Source organism: Phoxinus phoxinus (genome assembly GCF_949152265.1).
Source record: "Phoxinus phoxinus genome assembly, chromosome: 4".
Taxonomy (NCBI): Eukaryota; Metazoa; Chordata; class Actinopteri; order Cypriniformes; family Leuciscidae; genus Phoxinus; species Phoxinus phoxinus.
This window is the reverse complement of record NC_136879.1, coordinates 29726970-29741724: the sequence shown is the minus strand read 5'-3', so window position 1 is coordinate 29741724 and position 14755 is coordinate 29726970. Positions and strand designations below refer to the sequence as shown.

The 14755-nt window shown below is 36.6% G+C and overlaps 1 protein-coding gene and 1 long non-coding RNA gene across 2 annotated transcripts in view; one reads left to right on the top strand and one right to left on the bottom strand.

Annotated features, from left to right (window-relative positions):
* grik4 (glutamate receptor, ionotropic, kainate 4) overlaps positions 1-14755 on the top strand; it is a 321677-nt gene that overhangs the window by 137722 nt on the left and 169200 nt on the right. The window lies entirely within an intron of this gene.
* LOC306996793 lies at positions 8697-11100 on the bottom strand. The gene is made up of 3 exons (XR_013797183.1): positions 10946-11100; positions 10084-10186; positions 8697-9602 (listed from the first exon to the last, which is right to left on the bottom strand). It is a non-coding gene; the product is annotated as an uncharacterized lncRNA (long non-coding RNA).

The following is a 14755-nucleotide window of genomic DNA, read 5'->3' as shown; positions in this document are numbered from 1 at the left end:
TTTCTTGATTCCATTTTAATGGTTTAATTTAATTGTAATAACCAATGATTTAAGCAAAACTTTCTTCAAAGGTTAAACCATGCTTTTATTTTGACGGGTTGCCGTGTAGACCTTTGAGTCTCTTCTCTGTGTTTGTTTATGATTTGTCGAGTTTTCTCAAATAAAGCTAAAATGCTGCTGAGGTGACTCTCAGAGCGGATAAAGTTCATGCATGAATGTCCTCATATAGGCTGAAAACATCGCGAGCGTCATGCATGCCTCAGTGAGTGTTTGAGTGTGTGATAAATGAAACCGTGCGTTCATTCTGGATCCCGTGATTCTGTCCGTGTTTTCCGCATCGCGGGAATGAAATATGGTCCTTGCCAACCGCCGTAAAAAACATGAAGAAGTCATCGTCACTTACTGATTCAGGATCAGTGATACTTAGCAGTTGTATTTCCGATATGAGCTTGAACTTTAGAAATGCTTGGGGAAATGTAGCTTGTGTGTAGTGCTGGACGCTACCGCACTACTTGATAAAAAAAAGAGCTTCGCTACTGAAAAGCTATTTGATCCAGAAAACAGCGACGCTACCACCACGCTACTGAGAAATGTAGTTAAACTAGTAGCGTCACTACTTGTAGCGACGCTACTGCCCAACACTGGTATCAGAGATATGTTCACACGCTCGTAAACTAACGTTAACGTTAACAGTTAAGCGATTCGAACACAAACTCCAAACACAACCAAAGCGGTTCGACCACAGACACAAACTTCAAACACAAACAAGCGATTCGAAGCACAAGCACAAACACAAACTTCAAACACAACAAGCGATTCGAAGCACAAGCACAAACACAAACTTCAAACACAAATGATAAATTAAATATTGATTAATCCTTAATAAAGCTACAAGTTATTCAGTCAAGAGCAGTGATTTTCTCTTTTTCTTTTGTTCTTTGATTATCCTTAATGACAAACAGCAGCAGGTTTATCCAAGGGGGTAATCCATCCGCCGGAAACTGATGCCTCCGCGGGAGCCGCCATTGTAGCAGAACTTCACCTGCTGTTAGCATTCCATTGACTCCCATTCATTTTTGCGTCACTTTGACAGCGAATAACTTTACATCTGAAGCGTCCAAAGACTCCATTTGTCCATTATTTATTTCTAAAGAAACACGACAATGTATAAAAGGCTCCATTACTTTGTATCTTACGTTATGACTTTGTAGAAGCCGTTTTTGTAAAAAATAGGCTAACGATTGCGTCATACCCACGCGACTCTCTGTCGCACTGTAGAGAAATTACCGTATAGACCGGCGGAGAAGCTCGCAAGCAATCGGGGGGACGTGGAGGCATAAAGTCAAGGGAGAAGCCCATAGAGATTCATAAAGTTGCTCCTGCTGCTAGCTCATTGACAACTAATAATCACGCTCTCAGTCTCTGCGAGATTCGGAAGGGAATGATTCAGATTTCCCTCGGCACAGCTACCAGAAGACTCAAGTCACATCTACGTCGTCAAGCTCAGTTTGAGCCTGCGCAGTTCGCCTGGCGATCAGGAAGTGAGTGCTTCAAATGGGCTTCACTTTTCTCCGTTGAAATCTATGGGGTCGCTGTGTCCATCTTATATACTGTCTATGGGTTTATCAGGCGGCTGTCACTATAAGACCTGCCGCACATGACATGAATCTCACACGCATCCAATTTTCTCTCAACTCTTTATGTTAATTTAAGACTTCATTCAACTCATTTAAGACTGTGCTTGTGAAGGATACTTGACAAAACAGGCATTTTGATATCATTTTGTGTTTTTGTCCATTCAAGCGCTGTCTGAAGCAGCTTTATATCATTATCATTTATCATTATAAATATGGTGATTATCTCTAAATATTTCTTGATATTTTATATTTACCATCTGAATCTAACCATGTCATGTCAACAAATGGAAAAGTCAGCCAGATATTTATTATTTTGTTTATTATTGTGCCTTTATCACCAACAGCAGGGGCGCCTTTTACCCCAAATACCATCATTTTACATAAAATCATTAACGAGACCTTTGTCTCAAAATATATTCAACAATTTCAGCGATTCTCATTTGCTACTTAAATCTACATTTTAAAAAAAGTAGCGCAGAATCAACTTTACGCTGCTGCCCGCGATAGCGTTAAGGATCAGCCAAAAATCCATGTGCATCTTGAAAAGGAGATGTTTCAGAAAGTGCTGCAGCAACTTTGTGTGCCGTCTAGTGGTTTAGTGGAAAAACAAATTAAAGGAGCCTTTTACCCCATGGACCCTTTATCCCTGTTGTACCCTATCATTTTATATATATATATATATACATACATACACACACACAGTATCCCAGTCAAATGTTTATGTTATTATGAGAAGTTTAAATATGTTTTCTGGCCACCACAGTCTAATGAATGGGAAGCACTGCAATCTATTTGTGACGGTCAATGCTGATACTGTGGCGGGCCGCCACAAATAAATCAATATATGGGAAACGCTGATATACACACACACATACACATATACACACCTTTTGTTTTTGTAAAGATGTAGCCTATTCCTCCCTCTCTGTTTCTTCGTTTCTCGCCAGTCTAAACAACCTCCTCCTTTCCAGACCTCAATTCATCACATTCTTGATAATTCAGGGGCTGCTGGGAAGCTGCATTTACCCCGCTGCTATAAATCAGCTTTGGGGCATTAATTCACAATCAGCATATGTTAGTGCAGAGGAATTAAAGCGATGGGGAAAACACACAGAGGGCCTAAACACTGTTCCCAGAAAATTTAATCCATTAATATAGCAGTACGCCACCTACTAGGAAATCACTTAATTGACATATTAAAGGGATTTGTTTAAGGTATAAGCAAGGCTGTTTTAACCAAAAGCTGTTTTTCATACAGCATAGTTAAGAGTAACAACAAATTAAATGCTTTCAGCTCACAGGCCTCATATTTACTGTAGTAACTTGTGTAATACTTGTGTAATCTCTGTCTCCAGTGCGTTCATACAGTGTTAAGTTTATTCTTTAGTGTCTGAAATACACTATAAAAAAAAAGTCTGAATATGTTCAACAAGAAAATACTATTTCAGTCTTTCTACAGTATTTGATGTTTAATTCAGTGTTTAATACTTGCCATTTCTTTGTAACTATTTGTGAAATTTACTAGCGATTTCTGATTGAAACTTGTTTCCACACCACATTTTTTTAGTGTACTGTTTAAAGAAGGAAAATAAATATATGGTATAATTGCCTTAATTGACATACATTTCCCATTAGCTTAGTTTATTTAATATCACTCACCCTGGAGTTTCACCCTTCAAGGCAGGACACTCGCTAGAGAGGGTCGAGGGGCTTGGCGAGGCTGTGTCTGTCTGCTAGCAGATATTAATGTGTGCAATTTGGATGTGTGCATCACGGGAGAGCTGCAGGCAGAGAAAAGTTGCTTTTATGGCCCAGGCTTTGCTCAGCACAAGCAAATACCCCCAGGATTTCTGGGCATGGCACATAATTGCAGCATTAAGAGCCGGTGAGGTCCGGTGGCTCATTAGGCCTACTGTAGAGACAGCCGTAGGGGCCTTCGGGAGGCAGGACGGCGCGTAGCATCAGAATGGCAGCCGGAACAGGTGGATGGTGCAACGCAAAGAGGCCGCTTTCATTCTGCTGAACCCTGCCGGAGGAGTGGGTAGCTCATCTCTGCAGTTTCTCATTAGTTATCTACGAAGGCAATGCTAACTCAGCCCAATGCCATCCGCCAACTCACCGCTGCCACAGATCCTTTGCTGAATGATCGACCGCATTCATATATGCACAGTGGGGCGAGAGCTGCTGAAAAAAACATTCACCCTGAGGATTGTGGGATATCGTGCTGTGAAACATGCCACAGCCATTTTGTGGAAACTTTGGAGCACTGGAATTTGTATTAGTGGGTGCCTGGGTGGGTGGGATTATGTAGTTGTTAATTTTTTTTATATATTCAAACATATATTTAATACACACACACACACATTATTATTACGGTAAAACCTTTGAACAGTGGGGTATAATGTTACAAAAGCTTTCTATGTGAGATAAAAGCTGTTCTTTTGAACTTTCTATTCATCAAAGAATCCTGCATTTGTTTTACACCGCAGTTTTCAACATTAAGAATAAATCTTTCTTGAGCAACAAATCAGCATATTACAATCATTTCTGAAGGATCATGTGACGCTGAAGACTGGAGTAATGATGCTGAAAATTCAGCTCTGCCAACACATAAATAAATGACATTTTAAAATATATTCAAACAGAAAACAATTATTTTCAATTGTAATACTTCACGATATACTGTCTTTGCTGTATTTTTGATGAAATGAATGAGTATAGAGCTGGTACTAAAGTAAGCAGGAGGGTGGACCTCCAGGAACCGGATTAAGCACCCCTGCCGCCCCTGCTACTGATCACAGTGCTGTTTGTGAGCTTGCGAACATCACATAAACATATTTTACCAGGCCTGGTCATGTGGAAGTAAATAAAGTAAACAGCTATATGGTGCACTCACCCTTTTAATGAGCCTGTGTAGTAACAGGCCTGTGTGTTTATAAAGACAAAAAGGCTTTTCTTGTCATTTTCTTCAAGACCTTTTGCTAGACAGTGTTATGTATCGGTTTTGTGTTTTTAGCTTGTTAATATCAATCTCAGCTCCAAAAAGAAAACTAGAAAGAGATGTTTATTCATTGAGCTCACTTTGGTATACCTTCATTTCTTTTTCTTCAGTCTGGTGCTCTCTGTCATTCTCATCTATCCTCATATGTGGTAGCTTGCTGAGGATCCCACTGGTGTTTTTCTCTTCATTTGGCCCACAGATCAAAACGCCCCACCAATCAGTGGACAACTGTAGGTGTGGATGCTGGAATTCATTATGGAGATTTTAAAAAGTATTATCTCCGCTCATTATAAAACTGACCTGTTGTTTCTTCTGAATTGTATTACGCTGAAACTTACAATGGCACACTCTTTCTGAAAAGAAAATAATATTTTGATATGGTTAATTTAGACCTGAACTTCAAGCTTTCAAACTTTTTTCTTTTCTTAAAGGCCATTATGCAGGTTTGTGCTCTATAAAAGTAATTGGAATAATTAGGATCATATGTATCACAAGTGTTTTTTTTTTTCTTCCTTTTTTTCTATTTCTTCCTCATTAGTGAATTTATATATATCCTCAGAATAGATTTACTGTAAACTTCATTCAAAGGCATTAGCAATTACAGTTTGACAGTCTTTTTTATAATCACTGCATATATTTTTTAGATTCTTCAAAACCCTCCTTCTGAAAAGAGCAGGTTTCTTTGATTGGTCAGTCGACCACAGTCTGTTGTGATTGGTCTACCGCTTAGACCGTGTGTCGGAAATGTAACGTGCCTTACCATAACCCACGAGTTTTAGCTCCGGAGGCTTCCAGACAAAAAACTCATGACAAAATGAACTGTGGAAAATTATAAGTGATCTAAGAGCTTTGCACAGATTTTTACAGCGAATGCCATTGACAACACGTTAAGTCTATCCCTCACAGCCTCGGTTTCATACCCGTGTTACGTCCCCTGATGGCATAGAGGTATGAGGAAGATGTACATAATAAAATTTAAACACTTTCCTATAGTTTTGATCTCTAGGGAGTACTGTGGGCGAATTACTCAATGAAAACAAATTACTGCAAGCAGGTGGTTCGCTTTATTTTCAATACAAACATTATAATTTAAATAAATAAAAACAAACAAATAAACTTATTTACAGCTATATACAACTTAAGTAAAAGAATTGAAAAATTATCATTGAAATAAGCCACAGAGAGAAAGAAAATAAGCGGTGCTAATCAAACAAAATAACAAAACACACACACACACACACACGCAAACACAATCCAATAAGAAAGCAAGCAAGCGAACCACCACAAAGTCAGTACTTTTCAATAACAACAGTAACAAAAACGCTAGCACGTAACAACCTTACGTTGGCGGCGATCTCCGGCAGAGTCAGGTCAACTTTATGGTAATGAGCTATGACGTGGTTCGGCGGCAACCAATCGGAATGTAGAAGTGCTCCGTTTGAGAGGATTCCAGGGAACACAGTCCTTTAAACTTTGGTTCCGACCACATTAGTTCCCAAGCAAAATATCAATCAATCAATCAATCAAAATTAATTTATATTTATAATAATAATTTATAAAATCCAAAGTGGACACAAAGTGCTGTACAGTAAAACAATAAATGAATACATAAAAGCCCTAAGTACAAAGCTCACACAACCTATAAAATACAAATAAAAACAATAACAAACCATACAATGAACCAATACCATCAATATCACCAAACATGAATTGTCAATTTCAGTTATCAAAGTTATCAAAAATAGAGGAGAGGATGATCATTTGAATTTGATAAGAAGGCGCGCAACACTATTTATAGGCAAGGTTTTCGCGCTAGAACACTTGTTTTTCAGCGGGAATGCAAATTAGAATAGCATTTAACCTTGAACACAATAGCCACACCACACAAATGCTTTTAATTGGTTTATTTCGTTAGCAAACATGTCACTATAATTGTTAAGTTCTTTTCATCGATGCAAAAATAACGATTGACATGCTTGTTTGCTTTGCGGCCCCTTTAAATTAACTAAAAAAAAGACCAATCATTCAATCTATGTCAGAGCATCAAAGCGTCCACGCATCTTTCCACGGCGGCGTTGGCAGGGCGGTGGTGTGAACGGACGGTTAGGAAGGCTAAAAAAAAGGCAGTTTTGATTCAGGGTGGGAAAAAAAATAAACATTTAGGGGTTTATTTTCCAGCAAAAATACCTTATAAATATTGTGATATAAACAGCTACCATGATACCTATTGTAATTTATCGTAAGGTGCGAGATTTAAGCATGTGATAACATCCAGCAGAGAGAGAGATGCCTTTATCGTAGGAGTGATTGTTGAACTTGTCGGGGGACTCTTCAAGATGGAGTGCTACACTTAAATGCAGTTAAAACCCCTGTTATTACAGGCGCTGCATCAGAGCCCTGTCAGGCTTAAATCAGGGTCCTGCCCCGTGATGGGGAGGCAGTGGAGAGAGGGATGGGGGAGCAGGGGCACTGAACCTGTGCATCTCTCACTGTGGAGATGGCTATTGATTTGCCGGGTTTTCCTCCTTTTTCGGTGTCATTTGTGGTTAGTCTCTCACATGGGCAGGTAACTGCAACACAATGGAGAAGATGAGCAGATTTTGCACTGGAATAGTGCTGCTTCTGTCTGCCACGTGACACCTCCTTTTAGCCAAGTCACTCAAGCTTTTGTTTTATCCAGAGATGATGAAGTTGGTTGACTAGCTGCTTATTAATCAAGGAATAGGAAATCTGACAGATATTCAACTGAAGTACTAGCCTACAGACTAAACTATACACTCCCCCCAAAATTATCATTCCTTCTAGAAAGATATTATACGCAATAATGGGAACATTGCTTACATCAGGTGATCTGAGGTCTGACAGTAATTGTCTTGAAATGTATTGTTGTAAAGTGTTGCTGTGGTTTTGCTTTTAAGAATTGTAAATTGATTTTAGAGACAGTCTTTGTGGTCTTTTTAAATGTTCTTTTGAAATTCAACTGGTTTATTGTGACATCTTTGAAGAGAATGTTAATGCACTGTCAGTCAGCATACATCTTTCCATAATGCTTTTGAAATTATGATGATGGTAATGATGATATTATTAATATAATAAATTACAAATTCTTATTATATGAACTATAGTAGTTATAGTTATTTTAAAAGTAACTTTCTTTTCTTCACATACTTCACATTTTAAGACACAGCTTTAATGGAGTGCACTTTTCATATTTAAACCGTTTTCTTTTCCATTAAAGTCAGATATCAGCAAAGACAGCCTTGTCCTTTATTGTAATACCTCTGCGGTGTGACTTTTTAAAGGAACTTGAGACACTGGAGTATCAGATCCCACCAGTAATGAAAAGCATATTTGAGAGTGCATTTCATTTGCTTATCCAAAAGATCAAATCTCCAATAACTGGAGAAGACATTTCTAAAGTCTTGTCCTGGAGTGCTAATATGACATTGCGAAGCTGCAGTGTGGTTTATTGGGGATACGAATATGAATACATGTCCTTGGTGACTTCAGATAAAGGATTCTTTGCTCTGCCTCGCTGTCATTGGTCTTCTATCCGAGTTGATTTAGGCAGCACCAAATGTTCTCATAGAAACACCCCATTCTTTGGTCAGGAGCCTGCAGAAGGGTCGACAGGTCATTTTTTAATTGTGTTCGGAGTTCTTTTGTCACTAGTGTTAATGTAGTTGTTGATTCCTCCCTAGTCATTTAAATAGGATGCTATTGTTTTTGCCATGTCAGCACGAGCTAAGCACCATCAGTCTGGCTAGAAGCATCTGCAAAGTATTGGTAAGGATCTGTTCTAGACCGAAGATTCATTTGATTCAGTTCAAATTGACTTGAACTTGAAGAACTCATTTTCTAAGATTGATGTGAATGATTATACAAGAAAATGGACTGCTTACAAACAGTGCTTACAATGCATCACAACAGCACTTGATTTTCTGTATTTACATAAATTTTAATATTTATGAGGAATATGAATGCATGTCTTAGTGTGTATAGACAGAGACATTATGTAATAGACCACTTGTGAAAAGTGTGATAAATACACTCTAAAAATTGCTGGGTTAAAAACAACCCAATTGGCAACCCAGCGCTGGGTAAATATTGGACAGAACACATGCTGGGTTAAATTAACCCAGTGACATTTTAACCCAGCAGGCTGGGTTGTTGAGAAAACCCAGAATGTAGTCATTTTTTTAACATTAATGGATTTGCTATTCTGGGTTATTTTTGCTGGGTTATTCTTATATTTTCCCCTGTGCTTCAAAACGTTGAATTAAGAAATAATGAAGAACATGTTTAGACTGTTAAAATAATCCCTTTTAATGCTTGTCATTTAGTGCTGACATCATAGTTAAATCTTGTCAGTTAAAAAAAAAACATTACATGTTTAAATACAGTGATATTGACAATTATATTTTAAAGTCAGCAAATGCAAAATCATTTAAAAATACATCAAGTATTAAATAGTCAAATACAATTAAAGAAAGAAAGATTAGTTCTGACCAATGACATTTATACCTTTAACTATTACATGTTTAACGGTTTAAATACGCAGTGAAATTGACAGACAATTCAATTTTAAAGTCAGCGAATGCAAAATCATTTAAAAAATATGCTTATAAAATAAATTGACATAAGTATAGTTAAATAAAGTTAAACACAGTTAAGAAAGAAACAAAATTAGTTCTGAACAAAGAAATTTATACCATTTAATTTTAAAGTGAAATTCACAGATGTGCAAAATTGTATTTTACAGTATGTACACAGTGAACTTGACATTTACAAAACTAAAGAAGGGGGAGGTTAAAAGTTACTCTTCAGCAAACAAGGACGTGCGAAGAAACCGAACGAAGATTGTCAACTGTCCACTGATGATGACAAAGGACTGCGATATCTGCTGGGCGTTTCCAATGGCCATTTTTGTGGACTCTGCCTGGTTTCCACCATGTTCGTTCCAACTTATTAAAAGAAAGTAAATACAATACAGATTGTTTCAATGGCAACAGTGTCATTATTCAGTTTAGTGTTGATTCAATTCAGTTCAATAACTGTGTTATGTTCAACATGAAATGCAGTTCATCCTGATTTCAACAATCAATATTTGTATTTGGTGAAAAGCCATATAATAATGGTATGCTTTACATTATTCCTTGAATATCTTGTTTGATCTTGTTTTTTGTCTAGGACCAAAATTGCTGAATGGGAATTGTTTTGAGGTTATAAAGTTAAGTCAGATAAATGTACATCAAGTCAGTTTTCATCACAAAATAAACTCCTTCAGGGTAATACGAGATCTTTCCACTTTGTGGCGATTACCCTGTTGAAGTTTATTCTGCAATATCAACTGGCTGAATGTACAGTATCCCTTGATTAATGCACAGGCAGTTCCAGTCAGGTTACAATGCAATTTAAATAACTGTTATGCTGTTTTATACTTACTAGTTGAAGATCAATGAAAGCCTTTCTAGCTTTGTCAATAGATGGCAGGTGACCGTGGCAGGAAAAAGGAGGACCAAAAAAAGAACAACACCTCCTCCATTCTCTGCAGAAAAGAGACATAACATCTCAGAAACAGGACCAGCTACAACAAATATATACTTAAGTTAGAGCAATAAGCTACAGACATACAAATAAATATGATACTAAATACCCAAGGTTGACTTTTATGGAATGTTTTCCAAAGATTGGTTCAACTTTTCTTCCTTAATTGCAATCGTTAAAATCCTGTTACATAAAATAGACTATCTCCCTTTGGAGTGACTTTAAATTGTAACCTAACAGATTTGTTTTATGCTCAAACAGCAACACACTAACTAAAGTTGAAAAAAAATAAAAAAGCATGATAATAGGGCCCCTTTAAGTAATTCTCCACCCACAAATGTAATTATCTCATCATTTACTCGCCCTTATTCCACCCCAGATGTAGGCTAAATGTACAGTATATGACCTTTCAATACTTTCCAACTTATTTCCATAGTCCATACTAATACCAGCTGACAGTGCTCCCTTTGTTTTTAGCATTAGTTGGGAGATTTTTTTTTTTTTTCTTGTAAAAAATTGACATGTAGCTACTGCATCTGATATTTATCCAAATGAATCGACATTGAATCAAGATCGGAATCGAACCACAAGCTTATATAACTTAAATGGCTAAACTCAGAAGTTGGCAGCCTTGTGAGCTACCTATATTTCACCAAAGTTATAGTACGGATCAAATTTATATTCGTTAAGTTACGCGAGGTTGAGTTGATTATCACAGGCACTCAATGTAAAAGCTGCAAAATAATAAACATGAACTTACCTTTGAGTTTGTCGATAAGACTGGGTAACCGCCTCCTGAGGAGTTTTTCCCAAATGTATGATCCATATGATTTTCTGACAAGAAAAAAGACGACATTTTGAATCATATCACCAAAAACGCATTTATGTAAATAACTTTTTGTACCACACATGAATCAAATCACGGCAATGAGCACAAACGCACGCGCTTTGAACATATGCTGTCTGGCTTTGAACGTTTTCGCGGTGCTGAAGTCGACTCATTTCCTGGAATCATTTTGTTTCAAAATTGGTGAACCGGTTTATTTGAACCGGATGGTCGGTTCTTTTAGACCTGCGGACCGCGGTCCCGCGACATTTTACCCTTATATACTGTACATTTTACGTATTTGTTATGTCTTTTACATGTCGGTCGATATGGACAATTGCAGGCGTTTTGTTTTACATAAGAACAGTGAGTCATAGCCTATTACCTTTTTGTTTTGAGTGACTCGATCGACTCACTTTATTCAATTCGGTTGTCAGTGACAGAAACTCTTTCATCTGTTTTCACCATAGACAGTATATAAGAGGTTTTCACTGTGGTTTTCACAGATATTCACATATTTCAGGGTTCCGTGTGGTAGTCATGAACTGTAATCTGTCGTCTCGCATACCTTAAAATGACTATGCGAGTCAATGTGTGATTCTGAGGTAACAATTGTTTGTCGTCCATCACCAATTTTATACGTTTAAGAATAGTTGCCGCGACAATAAATATATAATTATTCGGTAACGCTTTAGATTACAGCCCGGAAAGTACTGCGTAATTAAAGCGATTTTACAGCGTAACCTTCGGTAATTATAGTGTACCTATAACGTACTTACAATATAAGTATAAGGGAACAATATTTTAAGTTTGGGGAATAAAGGGGTAACAACCAGAAGAATTAAACTAATATTTATACTGTAAGTATTATAGAACTAAGGGGTACTTATTCTACTATTATGATATAACAATCTTACATTTGGGAGCAATTTAGCGAGAACATACACTGCGTACCTTTTTGAAATAATGGTGAACCAGTACATACTGTATAGCCTTTTTAAAAATTACAGGGTACATATCTATGCACATTTATAAAGTAATATTTTTAACAAAAGTTCACTGAAAACGAAAACTATTGCAACTTTTGCTTAAATATTGGGGAAAGATACTCTTGTTTCATGTAGTGGTGCTTGTTACCCTCTTGTTCTATGTAGTTACAGGGTAAATGCGACATTGCGGGCCGTACATTAAAGTGGTGCTTGTTACCCTCTTGTTCCATGTAGTTACAGGGTAAGTACAATAAAAATGCATACACACAATCTTATATCACTGACTCGGAAACCTTTATTTATTACAAGCACCACTTGCCCTGTAACCACATCAAACAAGATATATTTTCCAGTATTTAAAAAAATTGCAATAGTCTTAGCTTTTCTTGCCTTGAAACATGTTAGCCCAAACTTAAACATCTGCACTTTTGCTATAATTTTTTTATTTATTTTGTATTGTATTTGCATAGATATGTACCCTATAATTTTTAAAAAGGCTATACAGTATGTACTGGTTCACCATTATTTCAAAAAGGTACACAGTGTCTGTTCTCGCTAAATTGCTCCCAAATGTAAGATTGTTGTATCATAATAGTAGAATAAGTACCCCTTAGTTCTATAATACTTACAGTATAAATTTGTGTTTAATTCTCCTGGTTGTTATCCCCTTATTCCCAAAACTTTACATATTGTTCCCTTATACTTACATGCAAGTACTTTATAGGTACACTATAATTACAGAAAGCTACACTGTAAATTCCTCTTAATTACAGAGTACTTTCCGGGCTGTAATCTAAAGCGTTACCAATTATTCTAATTTAAAATAATTATTAATAAAAAACAAACATTATATAAACTTACCTTAAAACAGTTGCACCGACCCAGCTTTGCCCCTTTGTCCTCTCAAAATGACGAGCATCTCCAAGGCGCGAAGCTCGTGAAACAATCCAGCTGGGCAGAAACAACCCAGCGTTGCGACCCAGCAGGATTAACCCAACAACTGGAAAATTAAAACTACCCAAAGGTGTTTAAAATGTGATAAAATAACCCAACAAAATTACCCAACATACACAACCCAGCATTATGGGTTAAAAAACAACCCAGCATTTTTTAGAGTGTAGTAAAAACTGGACCAGCTTGAAAAACTATTTTGAACATAATTTAAATAAATATAATAAACATAATTTTTGTATATCTTTGCTGTCAGATTTTATATTTTGTTTTCCGATTTTCAGACAACATTTCAGTCTTTCTGCACTTTTTGCACAATTACAAATTTTCCATGCCTTTCCAAATTTGGATTTAGGCTTCTGGCACTTCCCTAGTTATGTTACCTACATGGCTATAAGGTGGTTGCACTTTCACTACGGAATAAGACAGTGCTGTGTTTTATTAAAAAGTGATTACCGTATATCATATTATTCACTTATATTATATAAGTGACAATGTTTACTCTGCAGCCTCTCTATATCAAAATAGTTCAACACATTTGTATGCATTCCTTTGTTCTGTTTCCTCTCTTTTTGACCCAGTTCTTGAAATTGAACTGAAAACTGAGAACTTCCTAAACTGCTGATTTATCATGGAGGCTAAATAACCCCACAGATAGGTTTTATAGTTCTTAGTGTCGGACATGTTAACACCAGGCAGATATATCTTGGAAGGATATCACAAATTTCTCTGATAGTAAAGTTATAACCTGCGAGTGACCTTCTGGTATCATGGGTGATTCAGTATGCATCGCGAAATACCAATCATTGTCTTTTATGGTTTTGATGTAGAATGTTGTGAACCAACTGACTTTAACAAGCTTTTTGTTTATGCCCTGCTAAACCCGGAATAGGAATAGGAGTGTATAAGTTGTTGTTGTTTATCGGTTTTATATTTTAACTTTCCATTCTCTTACAGAATAAATATATTTTCAAATGTATGCAAAAAATTGGCCAAACATATATTGCTAATAAAGATTATACAGTTTTTATTTTTATTTTAAGATATATCATTCTATTGCACACTTACATACACACACCTTCTTTTATGCCCTATGTGGTTTGTTGATTGAAATCATTAATTCATTTATATGTTGGATGTCATACTGGATTGCCTACAATTTGATTTGCAAATATATGATATTGAGTCATACATCATTTTCCTCTGTCACAGGGTTTCTTCTGTTATCCATTCAGATCCAGGTTGGATCGGTGCTGTTTAGGTCTGAATTTTAAACCCTGTTTTATAATGTTTCAATCTGTATTTGCTTTGTGATGTTCAATATTAGTGAAGATCCATAATAATTTTGATGTAGCCTAACACTGGCAGATATCCCAGAACTGCTCGGACAAACTTCAGTTTTAAAGTTTTATGGAAATAGAATAAATTCACTTCATATGCCATTCATCTCACTAACAAAACATGTTCCGGTTGACTTGAATTCCCCCTGCTTCACCTAATACAATCACATTGTGCTTTTGTGTCTGTCACAGACTGTCTCTTGTGATTCATGCCGTGATTGAGACTAAATGTAGCAGTTGTTATGATGCAGCTTTTTGGCTCTTAGTAAAGTAAATAACATACTGTTACAACAAACAAAAGCATTACTCATCACTATTGCAAGACAGTCTTGCAGTTACTATTGCAGGATTACAAAAAACACCCCAAATTACTTTAATTCTTCTGTGGAACACAAAACAACTTATTTCAAAGAAGTGTTCAACATTGGACCTCATTGACTTTCAATGAATAGACTGATAAATTG